This window comes from Drosophila nasuta, chromosome X, assembly GCF_023558535.2.
Source record: "Drosophila nasuta strain 15112-1781.00 chromosome X, ASM2355853v1, whole genome shotgun sequence".
Taxonomy (NCBI): Eukaryota; Metazoa; Arthropoda; class Insecta; order Diptera; family Drosophilidae; genus Drosophila; species Drosophila nasuta.
Window position 1 is genome coordinate 16,721,197 of NC_083459.1, and position 16,560 is coordinate 16,737,756.

Below are 16,560 nucleotides of genomic sequence, written 5' to 3' on the forward strand. Positions count from 1 at the left end.
CAACACTTTTTGCTTTAAAATTCAAATGTTAGACAATATTTGAGAGGTTGAAATGTACGCATTCGAAAGGTTTGTGCATAAAATAATTTGTTAGTGCTCGCTGTTATCTAACGCATTCGCTGTTATGCTCAAAATGGCACTGTTGGTGCGTCAACTGTTCTGTAAAGCCAATGTAATATCGATAGTAGCACAACAAGCGGTTACAATATGTGTGCAGAGTTGCATTTATACGTTGGATTATATCGGGTTATAAGAAAAAATAATTAAAATAAGTGCAATAACTGCACGTTAGTGCTTAATTACAGCGAAAATGCAAAGTTTGTTTACCAACGTACGCGACGCGAATCCACTGCAGCTGTGCAATTAAGTTGTGTACGCATGAGTTTTGACTGGCCGCCAAAACGTATCAAATGCAAATAATTGCAATACTTTGTATATAACACTTACTTTAATACTTCGTTTTCAACCCGCACGCACGACGTAAAAAGTAATATTAAATATGAACACCGTTTAAAGCGATCACACGGCAATTAAGTGCATTTCCAATCTTGCGCGTCTTTGAAATTTTCACCAAGTCGATTAAGTGTAACCGTGGTATGTGTGTAAATTTTAAAATATACTAGAATTGTCACCGCGCACATGAAAGCAACGAAAGATAGATGGCGCCAGTGCATGTTTCCAACTGAAGAAAGGGTTTGTTCAACAAAATTTGTTAATTAACTAAGATTGCCAGAGAAAAGAACGTCAAATTAAAAAAGTTCTCATTAATTCTACTGAAATTGCCAAAAGAATATGCCCAATTTTAAAATTGAGCTTTTAGCCAAGAAATATTGTAGCAAAGATTAAGGCGCATATAGCAAGAAAAGCGCTGATTAACGCAAGCTTAATGTAGGAGCTTTTGCAAAACTGTTGCGACTTTGTTAACAGAGCCAGGCTGGTAGACAGACAGGCGGCTAACAACTTGTTGTGTGAACAGATTTTTGGAGGGGACGCAAGTTCGTTGCAAATTCAAATTCATTCGTCAACAGACTCTCGTGCGATTCGGTTCAGCTTCAGCGCTCTCTCTCTCTCTGTCTCTCAGTGTGCCTGTCTCAGACTGTCAGCTTTCAGGCAAAAGCAACAGCAGCAAAAGCAGCTTAAACACTAACATAGTAGTCGAGCACTAGAGCATCACAGCGACTGTGACAGTCAACGATTTGAACGTGAAGCGGCAACAACAGCCAAGGAACATCCAAGAGCCAAAATCCAAAAAAAAAGCGCGTTTACGGTTAGAATTTGAAAAGAAATATACACATATATCATATATATATATATACATATATATAACGTACATAAAAGAATTTCGTGGGTGCGTGTGTGTTTGTTTGATTGTTCCTCTTTTCTTTTTTTTTTGCTGTGCCACAAAAGCCAAAAAGGTGTTTGCATTCGACACTCGACGACAGTTTTGTGCCTATTTCGAGTCGAAAGTTTTTGAATTCCTCGTTTCAAAAAAGAAGAAAAATAAATAAAAAACCGAAATAGAGAATCGGGTGGAACCCATCAATTTCCTGCTTGGACCTGTCAGCAATCTAAAAAGCTACCTGGGATTAGCTGTGACACATAATCCGTAAATAACAACAGCAATAACAACAACAACAACTTCTATAATAACCGAAACGAGAACAAAAAAAGAAAACCCTAAAAAAAGAACGGTAAGTCTAAAGAAATAAATTGACTATATCAATAAGGACTCAAGCTAAAGTTGAAGAGGCAAGAATAAAAAATTGTTTAAGTAATTAACTTAATACTTCACATTTCCAAAAGAGAACAAGAAATGGTTATTATTTAAGATCTTTGCATAAAATTACCAAGCTTGCAACCTAAGCTTATGCTTCGACCTTGTCTAGGGAATCTTTTATGTTCCCATATAGTTTATCTATCTACCGAAAATAAAGTATATATATATTTGTGAAGGGGAAAAAAAAACAACCAATAAATTTGCCACAGATTCCACTTGAAAGTATGCTGCCTTCAGAGGGCGGGATTGAGGTTTTTTTTAAGGACTTGGGAGGGAGGGGCATTTCCACTTCATTAATTTTGCGCTTGAAAAATATGTGAGTGAGAGAGCGCAAAAGAAAAACGTAAACAGCAAAAGGAGTTACGACTAACTGTAACTTCAACTGTCGTTTTTCCCAAAACAATTTTCAAGCAATTTTACTTAATTGCCTTCGCAGATAATAAATCATTTTCTTCGCCCGTATACGCCTGATTTGCCTGCCCCCCTACACCCCCGCCCCACCGAAAAATAAAGCGTTCATGGCCAACGAGCTGAGCTTAGTGACCGATGGCAGTCAGATGGATAATTTTAAGGGGTCGAACAGACAGAAGTAGGAGTGGGGGTTGGGGGGAGGGGGTGGCACAAAGGGGTAGTGTCAGCTCCATGGCAAGACCTTTTAGTTGGCCTTAAGATGCTGGTTGCTCCTTTCATTTTTATATTTTTGTTGCGACGTTATCTGTTTTTTGCTAATTAACTTGGCTGCTTGTCGCCGCACGCCAAACACGCAAACAAAAAGAGAGGAGGGGACGAGATGAGGGGGGCAAAGATGCAAAGAGATAGATATTATGCTGCGTTTTGTATTTCTTTGGAATTCGAAAATCTCATTAAAATGTTCGGCAAGCGTTGCCTTTTGTCGCCACGCGATGATGTCAAAAAGAAAGCAACAGCAACAGCAACAGCACCAGCAACGACAACGACAACAAAAAAACCCTTTGACATAAAAGAAAGTAAAGCAACAACAACAACGTCGACGAGAATGACAACAATCAACGACAATTGGTAATAGGCGATGGAAGCCTCAACTTGGTATTGGCTTTAGCTTTGGCTTTGGCTTTGGCGGGTTACGAACTGTATTTATTGTAGTTGAGTTTTTTGCTTCATCACCTCTCGCTCTCTGCCGCACTTAGCGAAGTAGTAATGCCAAAGTTTTTGCTGCGGAATAAACGACGAAGAGTTTCAGTCCTTTAGCTCTTTGCTAAGCCAACTAGGCGTATGCGGAATTTAAATAAAATTCTTGCTTGCCAACGTTTATTTACGTTGCGGCTGGCAGTTTATCTTGCTGTGTGCACGTGTGTGTGTGTGTAAGTATCGACAACATATACACACACATACATATATCAGTGTGTGTGTGTATAGAAAGTTCTGTTGCTTATCCTTCTTCAGTTTGCTGGCAATGTTTCTTCAGCTGCTGCTGCTGCTGCTCCTTCTTCGGCTAAGTAATTGCGGGCAAAAGTAATGACTGATGTCGGTTTCGCAAACACAACCTTTGCTTGTTTTAGCAAACACAAATGTGCTCTGATTATGTGTTTGAAATTCTTTTTCGTTTTCGCTTTTCGCATCGTTTTTTGTTTTTGTTTTTTTTTACTTTTTTTTTGCCAACAAATACGAGAATGTTTCTGTTCGACGTCGTCGTTGTTAACGACCCAACGGAGTAACGAAATGCGAGCATATACAATAATTAAAACATAGCTGCAAGTGTAATTATGTTATGTGGCATTAAGGCACTTTCCTACATAAATACTATATGGCAAAACCATCTGTTTAATGGCTTCGATCTCTTGACCGATTCCAGCTGAGCTCAGCTCTCAAATAAATCAAATTGTTCAAAGCATATTTTTAATGTATTTTATAGCTTTCAATTTATTACTCCAAACATATAACTAAAATTATTATTTAATTTATTTGAATTTTTATTCAATTTTTACAATTAAACAAATAAATAAATTGCTGTGTGAAGTACTCAAGAGTTTGCTCACTTCGTCAATTCGTGAATTTAACTTTCTCATTTCTTTTAATGGCTTCAATCTCGATCTGATACCAACTTAGTTCTACACTTAACTAAAATTTGAAGCGTATTTTAAATATTTTATTTTAATTTCAATTTATATTTACAATTTCAACTTTGTGAATTTATAACTTGAAAACAGTTTACGTTCCTATGATATCAGGTTTGTCCTGAATCAGTTTTCCCTAAAATGTTTTAACTAATTAATAAAACAAAATCTAATAGATATGGATATATCAAGCATTATATATGTGTATATATGTATGTATATGCTTATATGGCTCACATCTTTATTACATGATTAAATTATGTTTTTTTTTTGACGACTGTTCGTCGCTGACCACAATTGAAATAAATAATTCAATTGCTGCAATTTGTATACTCGCTACCCATAGGGAAGAAGGGTATTATAACTGTGTGCCTGAAGCAATTGTATGTAAAAGGCAGAAGTATATATATTCTTGATCAGCGTCAACAGCCCAGACGATATAGCTATATACATATCTCTAAGAGACTTTAAGAGAGTTATAATTTCGACAGATCTTTATATGTTTGGACGCAGATCAAGTTTCAAATATTTACGACGTCCACTTTTGGTATAGTAAATTCAAGAAAATCGAATACCAAGCGTTATTTTCAATGCGATCACATAAAAATTGTAGAAATTATTTAAGAAATACTTTTGTAGATAATTTTGCTGATAATCTGGTATATTTTGTAATCTATGGTATATTTTGAATGAAGTACTATACCAAAGATATCATTCGGTATATTTCTAGTATTTTTGCGGTTTATTATTAGTACAGTTCAATATAAAATATATAAACTTTGCTGTATTTCAGTATTTTCGTCGTATATTAATGGAATATTTGTAGAATACGGTTTTATTGACAATATGTAGTGCGTGTCTCACAGTCGAGCACCCTCGACAGTAGCTTTCTTACTTGTTATACTCAAAATTGTGGTACTCATATCCTTCCGCCTGGCCATTTGTTTAATTCTGTGCTAGAATTTATATAATAAAATTTAAGTTTTGCAGCTTGCAAGTTATGATTTGTGTAAATGTATAATAATTAAAAATTATATACCTATATTTGTTTGCAAAGTTATAAATATAATATTATCTTTTTATTGACGACTGTCGTTGAGCACAATTCAAATAAATAAATTTAATGGCTGATTAGAGAGTAAGAATCTAGCTCGGTCTGATTTCAAATGAGATTCGTTCCGGAATTCTTAGCAAATATTTGTTAAATGCTTTAAAATATGCTTCATTAAATTTTTTTTGTTTAAAATTTACAATTAATTTATAATCTGAATTAGATAAAAAATAACTACTAATACTATTATTATTAATACATTTTATATTTTCCTAATGAGTAAACAAAGAATTTCGTAAGTTCTTGAATCTGTGTATTCAAATGTTTCTTACTTTCCTGTTCTTATATACTTAAAGGAATCGATCTGATCAATCATTAGTGCAAATTTCTTCAACCCTTCGTAATAATTTTTAAAGTATTGAAATTACAGCCTTGAGGTCAACTCTTTTCTCTATCTATTATGTAAACTGCAAAAAAATTCAGCACGTTTTGCTGAAGGTAAATCGAATTTGGTCAACTTACGATATAATGTGCTTTAATGTCTGTCGAGTTGCTGCCACATTCTATTACAAATTAATTGAGAACTGAAATTATAATTGCATTTTATCTTTTTTTTTTTGTCGTTGTGTGTGTGTGTGTGTTGTGTGCATACAACGCGAACAAGCATTTGTCCCTTCGTCCTTAAATACACCAACACATACATACGTGTATGTTCAGGTGGTGCACACTGGAGGCGAAAAATAAAAATTATAATTAAATAACGCAAGCGAATTGGGACGAGTTGAGTCGAGTTAAGTTCAGTTGAGTCTGTGGGGCGGAAGTCGAGTGGAGTGAAGTGAGTTTTAACCAGTTAGGACAAACAGCTCGACCATAGAATGTGGCCATAATTCACTTGACTGCCACCAGAGTTGACCAAAATGTGTCAACAACGGGACCAACGGGCTATAATACTACACTCTACTCTATGTACACTTATATGAGAACTAAGTAAAGTCTCTCACTGAGGTAGCAAAAACATGCCACTAATGGCCATGCGTGCAGTGTTCTTCCTCTCTTACTGTATTTTTTTTTTTTTTGTGGGCTTGTGACAGGCGGCTGTCATTTGTAATGTCTTTGTGTGTGTGTGTGTGTGCTGCGTGCTACAAAATACGAGCAAAAAAAAAAAAGAGAAAAGTAGTATCATGTCTCGCAACAATAACTCATACAAAAACAAAACATAAACAATGTGACGCCTGCACATTTGCAAAACTGAAAAGAAAACTTGCAACACACACACCCAGAGAACATTGTTCATAAATTTGTGAAATAAATGTTTACAGACATTTTGCACGATTTGTGTGTATGTGTGTGTGTGTGTGTGTGACTAAAGTGAGTGCTCATTCAAGGCACTCGCTGACATGTTTTTTGCACGATTTAAAGGCGCCAAAATTCCAAATGCAAAAGTTGCACTCAAAGACGAAAGCGATTTCTTTATGTTCTTTTCATTTTTTTTTCACTTTACTCGTATTTGTGGTAGTTTCGCTTGCGATAAAATAGCTTACGAAGCGTCGTGACTTTGAGCGCGCCTTAAGGTATGCAACACTTTTTTTTCGTGGCGAGTCTGTTGAGTGCGTTTTAAAGTGAAAGCATGTGAAAGCAAAGTACAGTTGCATTGCATATTAATATGCATAATTTGATTTAGTTTCTCGTTTTTGCGCTGCCTTTGAAATGCGCAAATTAAACGTTTACTTCATCAACAAAACTTTCAAGAGTGTATAGCAGCAACAGAAGAAGCAACAGCAGAAAGCTGAAAGCTGAAAGTATTTGTTGAACAATTTCCATTAGATTGCGCAGCGCACAAAGTGAATTTTTGAAGTACACTTTGCATATTAAATGGCCGAGAAACATCAATTAAACACTTTTATATTTCTGCCACCTTCCTCCCCCGTCAAGAGAGTTCAGTCAGGCACTCAGCAAAACATATACAAATAAATATTTCAGTATGAAACACTCAGCAATAGGTCACTGGACCTGCCACCCAAACAGTTCAGTTAGCTAGTTCTGCAATTTTTTGTGTTGTTGTTATTGTTGTTGCACCCATATTTACTCGTACAACTCTCACTGGACACCAGGCAGCTAAATGGCAAAACTTTGTAGGGCACTTGAAAAACTGCAGCTGTAGCTGCAACATCGAAACGATGCAACAAAAAAAAGAAAAATAGAAGAAAAAAATTGCAAATAAAAATGAAATGCCGGCCAATTGGCTTGAGTGGACTGAGAGTGAAAGGAAGTACGAGACAGCAGTAGAGAGAACGAGACCAAGAGCTAGAGAGAGAGAGAGAGAGAGAGAGAGAGAGAGAGAGAGAGAGAGTGGCGAAGCACCTTAGTACAAAGTGGTTTGCATTATACTCGCACTCGCACTCGCATTCGTATCTGGTCTGGTCTGGTCCTGTGGAGTGCCTGGAGTGGCAATAGCAATAAAAAGGTCCAGCTGCATAAATGCATCTGTGAGCTGCATCATTAATGCACTTTTTGAACGCTCTCTGCATTCTATGTTATATACTTGCTGGCCAACTAGCCGCAGCAGCAGCTGTTGAACGTCGAGCGACGTAAGAAAGCTGCCAAACAGCAGATTGAACTTACCCCGAAACCATGTGCATTCGCACTAAGAATTAATAACGAATCGTTTCAAGTGTTTGTTGCACGCCACCAAATGCAAGTTTATAGCTACAAAGCTTGTAGCAATTTCATAAGTCACTTTTAAACTAATACTATCTATTTACTTGTATGAGAATTGAAATAAAATAGGGTTAAACTATTTGGGAAATATTTAATAAAAATATTGCTATATTTTTTGTTTTAAATAGTGTAAGCTAAAATAAAATATTAACTCGTTTTTGTTAAATTAAATAATGAGGCACTTAATATGTTTATTGAATCTTAGTTGCCATTGATTAAAAAGTAAAATTCAACGTGATAACAAAATAATTATTTTTTCAATCTGACTTGTTATTAAATAGCTGATGTTGAACGTTGATAAGTAGTTTAGTTAGTGAAGTTAACGAATTTAATATAATAATAATCAGAGCTGCAAGGAGAGGTTGATAGAGTAAGCTGCTGTTAATTATCTGAACTAAATGGCGAATCAAGATCTTAGTAATCTTCAAGCTTCATAAAAATTATCAAATGAAACTTCAGATTGTATCTTTAATACATTTACGGCAATTGTATTTCGAGATTCTTTTTATACCCGCTACCCATAGGGTAGAAGGGTATTATAACTTTGTGCTGGCAGGAAATGTATGTAACAGGTAGAAGGAGGCATCTCCGACCCTATAAAGTATATATATTCTTGATCAGCGTCGACAGCCGAGACGATCTAGCCATGTCCGTATGTCCGTCTGTGTGTCTGTCCGTCCGTCCGTATGAAACACTGGATCTCAGAGACTATAAGAGATAGAGCTATAATTTTTTTCGACAGCATTTGTTATGTTTGCACGCAGATCAAGTTTGTTTCAAATTTTTGCCACACCCACTTCCGCCACCGTAAATTTTAAAGCTAGAGTTACGAATTTTGGTATATATAACAATCACTATAGTAGTTATGATTCCTGAAAATTTTGTTGCGATCAGATAAAAATTGTCGAAGTTATTAAAGAAATACTTTAGTATGGGCAAAAACGCCTGCTTACTAGGGTCTGAGTTGCTTTGGCCGACAATCTGGTACATTGTGCCGTCTATGGTATATTTTGAATGGTGTACTATATCGATATACCAAACAAATCATTTGGTATATTTTTAGTATTTTTTTTAGTATTTTCGGTATATTTTGAAAATTATACCGCAATATTTTGCCTTTATTAAAAGTGGGTAGCGGGTATCTCACAGTCGAGCACACTCGACTGTAACTTTCTTACTTGTTTTTTCTATATTATCTGTGTGCAAGCATTCTTCGCCCTTTTTCAATTTAAATGTTATAAAGTTCTTAGTAACAATAGATTACAGTAAAACATAGGAATCTACTACATTTCTTTCGAAATTCAAAAATGAAGAAAAGTTAACGAATTCAATTAATACTTTACATGACATTTTGTTAGTACAATTTAAAATAAATGAACAAATTTCTTGATCAAACTGAGGTATGTGTAATTTAATAAAACAAATAAGAAAGCTGCACGACTGTGAGATATCCTCTACCCTTTTGAATAAAAGCAAAATAGTGCGATAATAATTTTAAGTAATAGCAAATTAATATACCGCAAAAATATTGAAAATATAACAAAGAAATTATTTGGTAGATTCCATAGTACTACATTGATAATAGGCATAACATGCAAAATATGCCAGATTGTTAACAAAAATACTAAAATATCGATGACTATATTTGGTGTGTTTATATACTATTACATTCACAATATATCATAGAATACAAAATATACCAGATTGTCAACCAAAGCAACCAAGACCCCTATTAAGTAGGATTTCTTTAATAAGTTCTACAATTTTTAATATTACTTCACTTCATCAAAAATAAGAAATTATCTGGTTTAAATTATACGATAATTTCAAATATTGTCAAAGTTGTATTAAATTTGAATGATATATTTGATTTGTGTTAGTAAAGAGCCATATCTTTTTCATAAAGTATGCTTTAGCTTTGGATATCATATAAGTCGAGCCCAAAGGCCTTTGGACCTCTATGTGTGTGAGAGAGAGATATTTAACTGGGCTGTGTTGTTTGTGTTTATTGTTTTGGGCACGCTTAATTTGCCGCAGTATTGCCTCTTTTTTTTGTAGTTGTAGTTGTTGTTGTAGCTTTCTTTCTTTAATTACACTCTGGTTATTGTGCGGGGCGCTGTTTGCCCTTTTTGGCCCGCAAAATCCAGCGAAGGGCATCACGTAATATGGCAGCCGACTGTTTGCCTGCTGGCTGGCCAAATATTTTACGCTCGACGTGGCAGCAGCCGCAGCAACAGCCGCAACAGCAGCAGCAACAATTGGGAAGTTAAGTGAGCTTGCAAGAACTGTGGCAACAGCAGCTGCAACAACAACGACACAGTGACAACAGCAACGGCAACAACAACAGCAACAGCGATGGCAGCGATGGCCGCACAATGCGACCCGTAAGCACGGCTCGCAAATACACACACGTACACAAGCTGACGCCCACGCCACGCCCATGCCCACAATCACACACACACACACATACACATACACATTCACATGCTCATGTACAGCACAAAGCCGCTAGCAATAATGGCCATGAAAAGCGCGCCAATATTTGCTGGCGAAAACCCGCAACCAACATTCAGCCCCCATTTCCCTCCCGCCTTCGTCTTCGTTTTCGTTTCATTTCCATTCTCACAGCCTCAGTTTCACATGCCCCAAATCGCCAGTTGGTAGCGCAAAAATATCATTTACAGTTCACAATTGTCAAAGAATACTGTGGCATGCTTTATTTTTGCATACCCGCTACCCAAAGAAGCAGAAGGCTATGGGAAATATGTGTATCCGATAGAAACAGACTCTGTAAAGTTAATCTTAATAGTCTAATGTTAACTTTATGTATGTACTTGTTTTTAAAAACTTGACAAGCCAACATCAATTAAATAAATATAAAAAAAATAAACCTTAAATGTGTGCACTTAACTTAAAGAAGCTGTGTATTAATTTTTAACAATTGAATGTCAAGGTTATGATGTGAAATAAAGTGGAATGTTAACTTGAGCAAACATACACTGTAAAATATACATACTATATGTTAAAAATGGAATGTTAATTTTTCACTTGTTGTTAATAACAAGCAATATACCTTTTTTTTATTTACTGAGTATGAATAATTCTACTTAAATATATGCATAAATAAATAATTAATTTATATATAATACAAAGGTATATTTTATAAATTATGGAAAAATACTTAATGCTAATTAATAAGTTCTAACTTAAATCTTTGACATGATAAAGTTACTTGAAACTTTCAATAAAAAATATGAGTAAATCAAAAGTCACTGTTAAATACGTGTTGTTAACAGACACTGTATAACAATAACAGTGAAATGATAACTTGTAGAAACAGACACTGTAATGTAAACATATTATATGTGAATGTTAATTTTTCACGTGCTGTTAATAACAGATTAATATGCTTATATATGTAAGTCTTTAACAACCTAACCTAAGCAAATAATTTTGAAAAACAATAATTTATTATTAAAAATTAATCTACATTTCCAATAAATAAATTTAATTTACAATATTACTATATTCAATAAAATACAGAAATATAATGATAGTAGATATGTCTTAACCATATGTCTTAACCATCTTAACTTTCCATTAGTTAAATTCAATTATTTTTTGTTGTATACTTCAAAAACATTTAGCAGGTGTTTCACCGTCGTGCATACCCCACTGCAGCTCGTGTGGTATATGTGGTGATGTAGCTGTGTGTGTATGTGTGTGTGTATTTGCGTGTGTGTCGAGTATTGGTTTGTTTGGTCGCTTGATGCGTGTGGGCAGTAAGCGTTTGAATCTCACTATCTCTTCCCTCTTCGCTCTCTCCCTTTCTCTCTTTCTCTGTTTGTCTTTGTCTTTTTCGATCTCGCATTCGCATCGTATTTGCATTGTGACTTTTTAATTGCATGTGCTGTATTGTTGCCCCTATATATACATACATACATATATAACAAATAGTACATCTATGTACCATATATAGAATATTTATGTTCGCTCTGTGCTTACAGAGCGCATTTAAGTTAATCAGCTTTGTTTACTTGTGCTTCACCATTTCACCTATTCGGCAACGTTGGAACAATGCTTTTCCATTTTCTGCATAGCTATTAGCACAAGAAAATGTGAATTCTGTGTTTGTTTCACGTTTTCCTCGGATTGGAAGTGAAGCCATTGTTTGTTCGCCATAAAATTCCATTGAAATATTCTATTTTTGGCAAGCATTATTGGCGATGTGTTTGCTTAATGATGAGCTGTCCATAAATATGCATTTTTAAATGTGATGTTGAATTTTTAGATGCGGAAATGTTTGCCTTAAATATGCCATAATTAAGAAATTTTCAATTGAAGTTGCGGAGATCTAAAATTCAAGGCATTAAAAATAATTTTTAATTTTTTTTTTAAGTACATTTAAGATTTTTCCTTTGATTTTTTTAAGTAATGTATTGCATTATTTAATGCTATTCATTTTATTAAATCCTCTGTATATTTTCAATTATTATTTTTGCCTTATTTTTTTTGTTAAATTGCATTTCTTGCTTACGCATTTTTTTCCACACGCATATCACAAAAATGATAAAGTAAAATTCGATTGACCAATAAAACCAAACACTGCGAGTAATTTAATTGGAATTGTGCGAAGAATTTGACATAAGCTCATGGTGCAAAGAGGCTTTATTTATTTCAATAATAAAAATTAAAATATTGTGCGTATTGCAACCAAATAGATTTAACAAGATTTTGAATGTTCATATATCGTTGTGGCATATATGTTTACATTTTTTGCTGTTGTTAAATCGCTCAATAAATAAGTTGTGTGGAACATTTTAATCGCAGCTAAGAATATAAAATGCCACAGCATTCGGTCATCAATCAAGTTAATATTATATATAAATCGTGGACTTTGTGGAGTTTTGAACAGTCGCACAATAGTGCAAATTAGTTTTTATGTGGCAGCTCGCCCTTATCCTTGATCCCTTTTCCAGCTGTGGCACGTGCCCCAACTATAGCTATAACTATGTAGCACACACTCACACACACAAAAGAAGAAAAATCGAAATCAAGGTTCTATAAATATCAACAACTTGGCTGCTGCTGCTTGTTGCTGCTTGTTTGCAGAAACTTTTCGTTGTGTTCGCTTGCCTGCTAAGTTTTGAAGGATATATGTATGGTAGTCAGTGGGCGTGGCAGGCTGAGTGGTTGGCTGGCTGGTTGGTCGGTTGGTTGGTTCCACTACGCGGCATAATGCATTCTACTGCATTGATTGGCTTGCCTCGGGGGGAGCCTCGCATGATGTGAACAAAATGTCGTCAGCCTACGCTGCGTATGCTTGATGACTTTGAGTGGTTTTTACGAAATTTTGGACTGCAACAGGCAACAGGCAACTGGCAACTGCTTTGCAATTGTCTCTTAAATGCAATTGTGTAATTGCAACTGCAGTGCAACCCTTTTGTTCAAAACTCCCCAGAGAACAAACTCTCCATCCCAATCCGAAACCCAATCCCAAGCGTAGCTAACTACCATCTGGCAATGTTGATTTTTCTTTTCTCCCTTTGTATGGATTTTTTCATCATTTTTATGTTTTTTTTTTTTTGTTTAGTTTGCCGCTCCCAAGTGTATGGCAACAAAATACAGTTTTGCTGCAGTGCACAATTCACTTATTGCCAGCATATTGGGTGATTTACTTGACTCTTTTCAACAGGTGCAGCTGTGTCCTGTCCAAGCCAATAAAACAATGCAAACAACAACGAAAGATTATCTCAATTTCGAGTTGGTTTTAAATATAAGGCAAACAACTTGTATCTAGGTTTTATAAATACAATTCATACCTGTTTTTGTTTGCGGTCCAAAGAGCATTGTTGAAGTGCTATTGTTAAGCTACTTTTCCAATTTATTTTCAAGCCAATATCAATTGACAGCAACCGATTTTAGATGTTCAACTCAAGTTAAAATTTTGTGGAATAAATAATAAATAAAGTGCAATGTTAACTATGCAATTTGTTTAGTATTATTGATAGCATATCTTTAAAAACGCATTTTATAAATTCGAATTTGATGAAATACAAAATTTTGTAAAATTTGAAATAATACTTTATGTAAAATTTTGAAAACATTAAACTAAAAATTACTGCTCATGTTGTCATTTATTCGATTTTTATATTGCATTTATTTACTAAATGAGATACTAAAGTCAGAAGCATACGAAATTTCCCTTTTGCGTTTAAAATAATATAAATTGAAAATACTTAAAGATAAACGAAATTTAGAATAATAAAACTTTTGTTGGGCAATTTGAAATACGCTCAAATCAAAGTTTAAAGAAATATTCAAACGGAATAAAATAAAATGTGCAAAATAAATTGTGTATAGTAGTAAAATAAATGCAAAGTTCTGTGTGCAAAAAAACAATTTCCTTTTGCTGCGAGTCTCGAGCAACTCTCTATTGATTTGGCAGTCAGTTTAGGATTACAGATCACTCAATTCGAAACTAAGCTAAGCAGCGTACCCTAATAATGAACACAAATTGTGCTCCAGAAATGTGCGCCTTGGAGTTACGCCCACAGCCATGGAGAAGGAAGTTAAATAAGGATTCAACTGATATGAATTTGAGTGTGAATTGGGGACACGCAAAGCAGCAAGTGTGGAAGGGGCGAGAGACCTGAGAGATAGAGAGCACCCAAGTGAGCAGTCGGCGACAGTATGAATGAATGAATGAATAAGTTCATGGCATAGTAAGGGTGTGTCTCTCTGTGTGTTTGTGTTTGCGTGTGTATGTGTGTGTGTGTGTGTGTGTGCTGGGGTCGCAAAGCCATAAAGTGCCCACGCCCAGGGGTCAAACGCACAAACTGGCCAGCAAAACAGAGGAGTGAGCAGTGGGAAGTGTGGTGAATGTGGCAGCAAAATAAAAAAGCAAGTAAGAAAGTTACAGTCGAGTGTGCTCGACTTTGAGATACCCGCTGCCCATTTTTAATAAAACACACAAAACAGTATTTATTTTAAAAAATATCAAATGAATATACCGCAAATATACCAAAATATACCTAAGGCTATAGTTGGTATATTGATATACCACTACATTCAAAATATACCATTGCATAAAATATACCAGATTGTCAGCCAAAGCAACTAAAACCCGTAGTAAGTGATTTTTCCATACAAGAGTATATATTATTAAATATATTCGACAATTTGTATCCAACTAAATTGTAAGGAATGAAAAATACTATAGTTCTGCACCATCCGTGACCGGCGGAAGTGGGCGTGGCGAAACTTAAAATAAACTTGATCTGTGTGGAAACATAATAAGTGCTGTCGAAAAATGATATATCTATTTCTAATAATCTCTGTGCTCTAGGTGTTTATATGGAGGAAAGACAGTTATGGCAATACCGCCTCCTCTGTTACCCCTGATCAAGAATATATATACTTTATAAGGTTGGATATACCTCTGTCTGCCTTTTACATACATTTCCTGAAGGCACAAAATTACAATACCCTTCTACCTTATGGGTATCCGATATAAAAAAGGGACGCAACACACAACTGCGTTTAGCCGCAGTTCAGTTGAGTTTAGCTGGAGCGTGATGCTGCTGTCTATTTAAAGAAGTGTATCTCACTTTTTGCTTGCTTGTTGCCTTCAACACGACACGAGTGTATCTGTTGCATGTACATACGAGCACCTGGAGAAGCAGATGCTTATACTATGTTATGTGCATAGATAACTGCGAGTACAACAGCGACGTCGACGTCGGCAACGGCGAGTAGAAGTGTCGAAAAGTGTTTGGCTCTAAAGCGTTTCGCAGTTACTCTCAGCGGCACTTGTCGTCAAGGTCGGCCAGCGTTCTTAACAATTTTCCAAAGTGAGCACCGAGCAGACGCTCAAAGGATCTGTCAGCAGTCAGCAGTCACAAGGACTTTCAGCGACAAACTGTTGATATTGAATTGCGGTTAGAAGTCGCGCCACGTTGACCAAACAATGCAAATTGTTTGTTTCTCCCACTGTCTGTCTATCTATCTATCCATCTATCTTTCGCTCTCTGTCTGTCTGTTTATCTGCCCACTTCTTTGTTGACATAACGTGAGCTGATTTCCCTTTGATACAGTATGCCATACAAAATGTGAGAAATAGATTTACTGTTACCCTTCCAAATGCCATGGGCCACATATACATATGTGTATGAGTGTGTATACACACCCACACCCACATCCACACCCACACACTCAGAGACTACTTCGAATAGCCGCGTCATCACCTGTTTATTTGACATTGGCATATTCATTTCATTTGTCAAAATGTCCCTCGAATCCAATTGAAAATGCAATGTGGATTTTGCGTCTACTCGCCTCTGTGATTTTGTGCCTGAATTAACATAAAAGAAGCATGTGTAGATGCTACTACATAATAAATAAACATTAAGTGATTCTTTGTGTGTGTTTACTTCGAGTATTCGTTGTACTCACACTTCGTATGCATTTGCTGCTAATTCGCCTTGCTTTATCGTATATATTGCAGCAACTTAAAAGCATTCAAAAGTACCCTGTAAAGCTAACTTTAAACTGTAGTTCTTAGTACGAGTATTTTAATATTCTGAATGTATATACTTTTTCTTTTTCTACATCGAGCTTACACGTGACAAAATATATAATTTCCTTGTGGCAAGAGAATGTTAAGGCAGCATGACACCTTAGGATTTAGTATTTTAATATACTGAAAATATGTACTTTATGTCTGATTATTTAAGTATTCAAATTTATGGTTACTTCGTCAAAACTATATTTAACAAAAAGATACCATAATACTTAGTTTTTCTTTATATATATGTATATATTTTAATTTTCTTTTTTTAACATTGAGTTTATAAACTACAAAACTGAAGTATACCTCAGAATTTGATATTTTAATATACTGAAAATATATGCTTTATTTC

At 35.3% G+C, this 16,560-nt stretch overlaps 1 protein-coding gene across 1 annotated transcript in view; it reads left to right on the plus strand.

Annotated features, from left to right (window-relative positions):
• Positions 1 to 1,031: 1,031 nt before the first annotated feature.
• Positions 1,032 to 16,560, plus strand: part of LOC132795204 (uncharacterized) — a 65,450-nt gene continuing 49,921 nt past the window's right edge. The window contains 1 exon segment of the mRNA XM_060805790.1: positions 1,032 to 1,691. The gene's annotated coding sequence lies outside the window, so the exon portion shown is untranslated.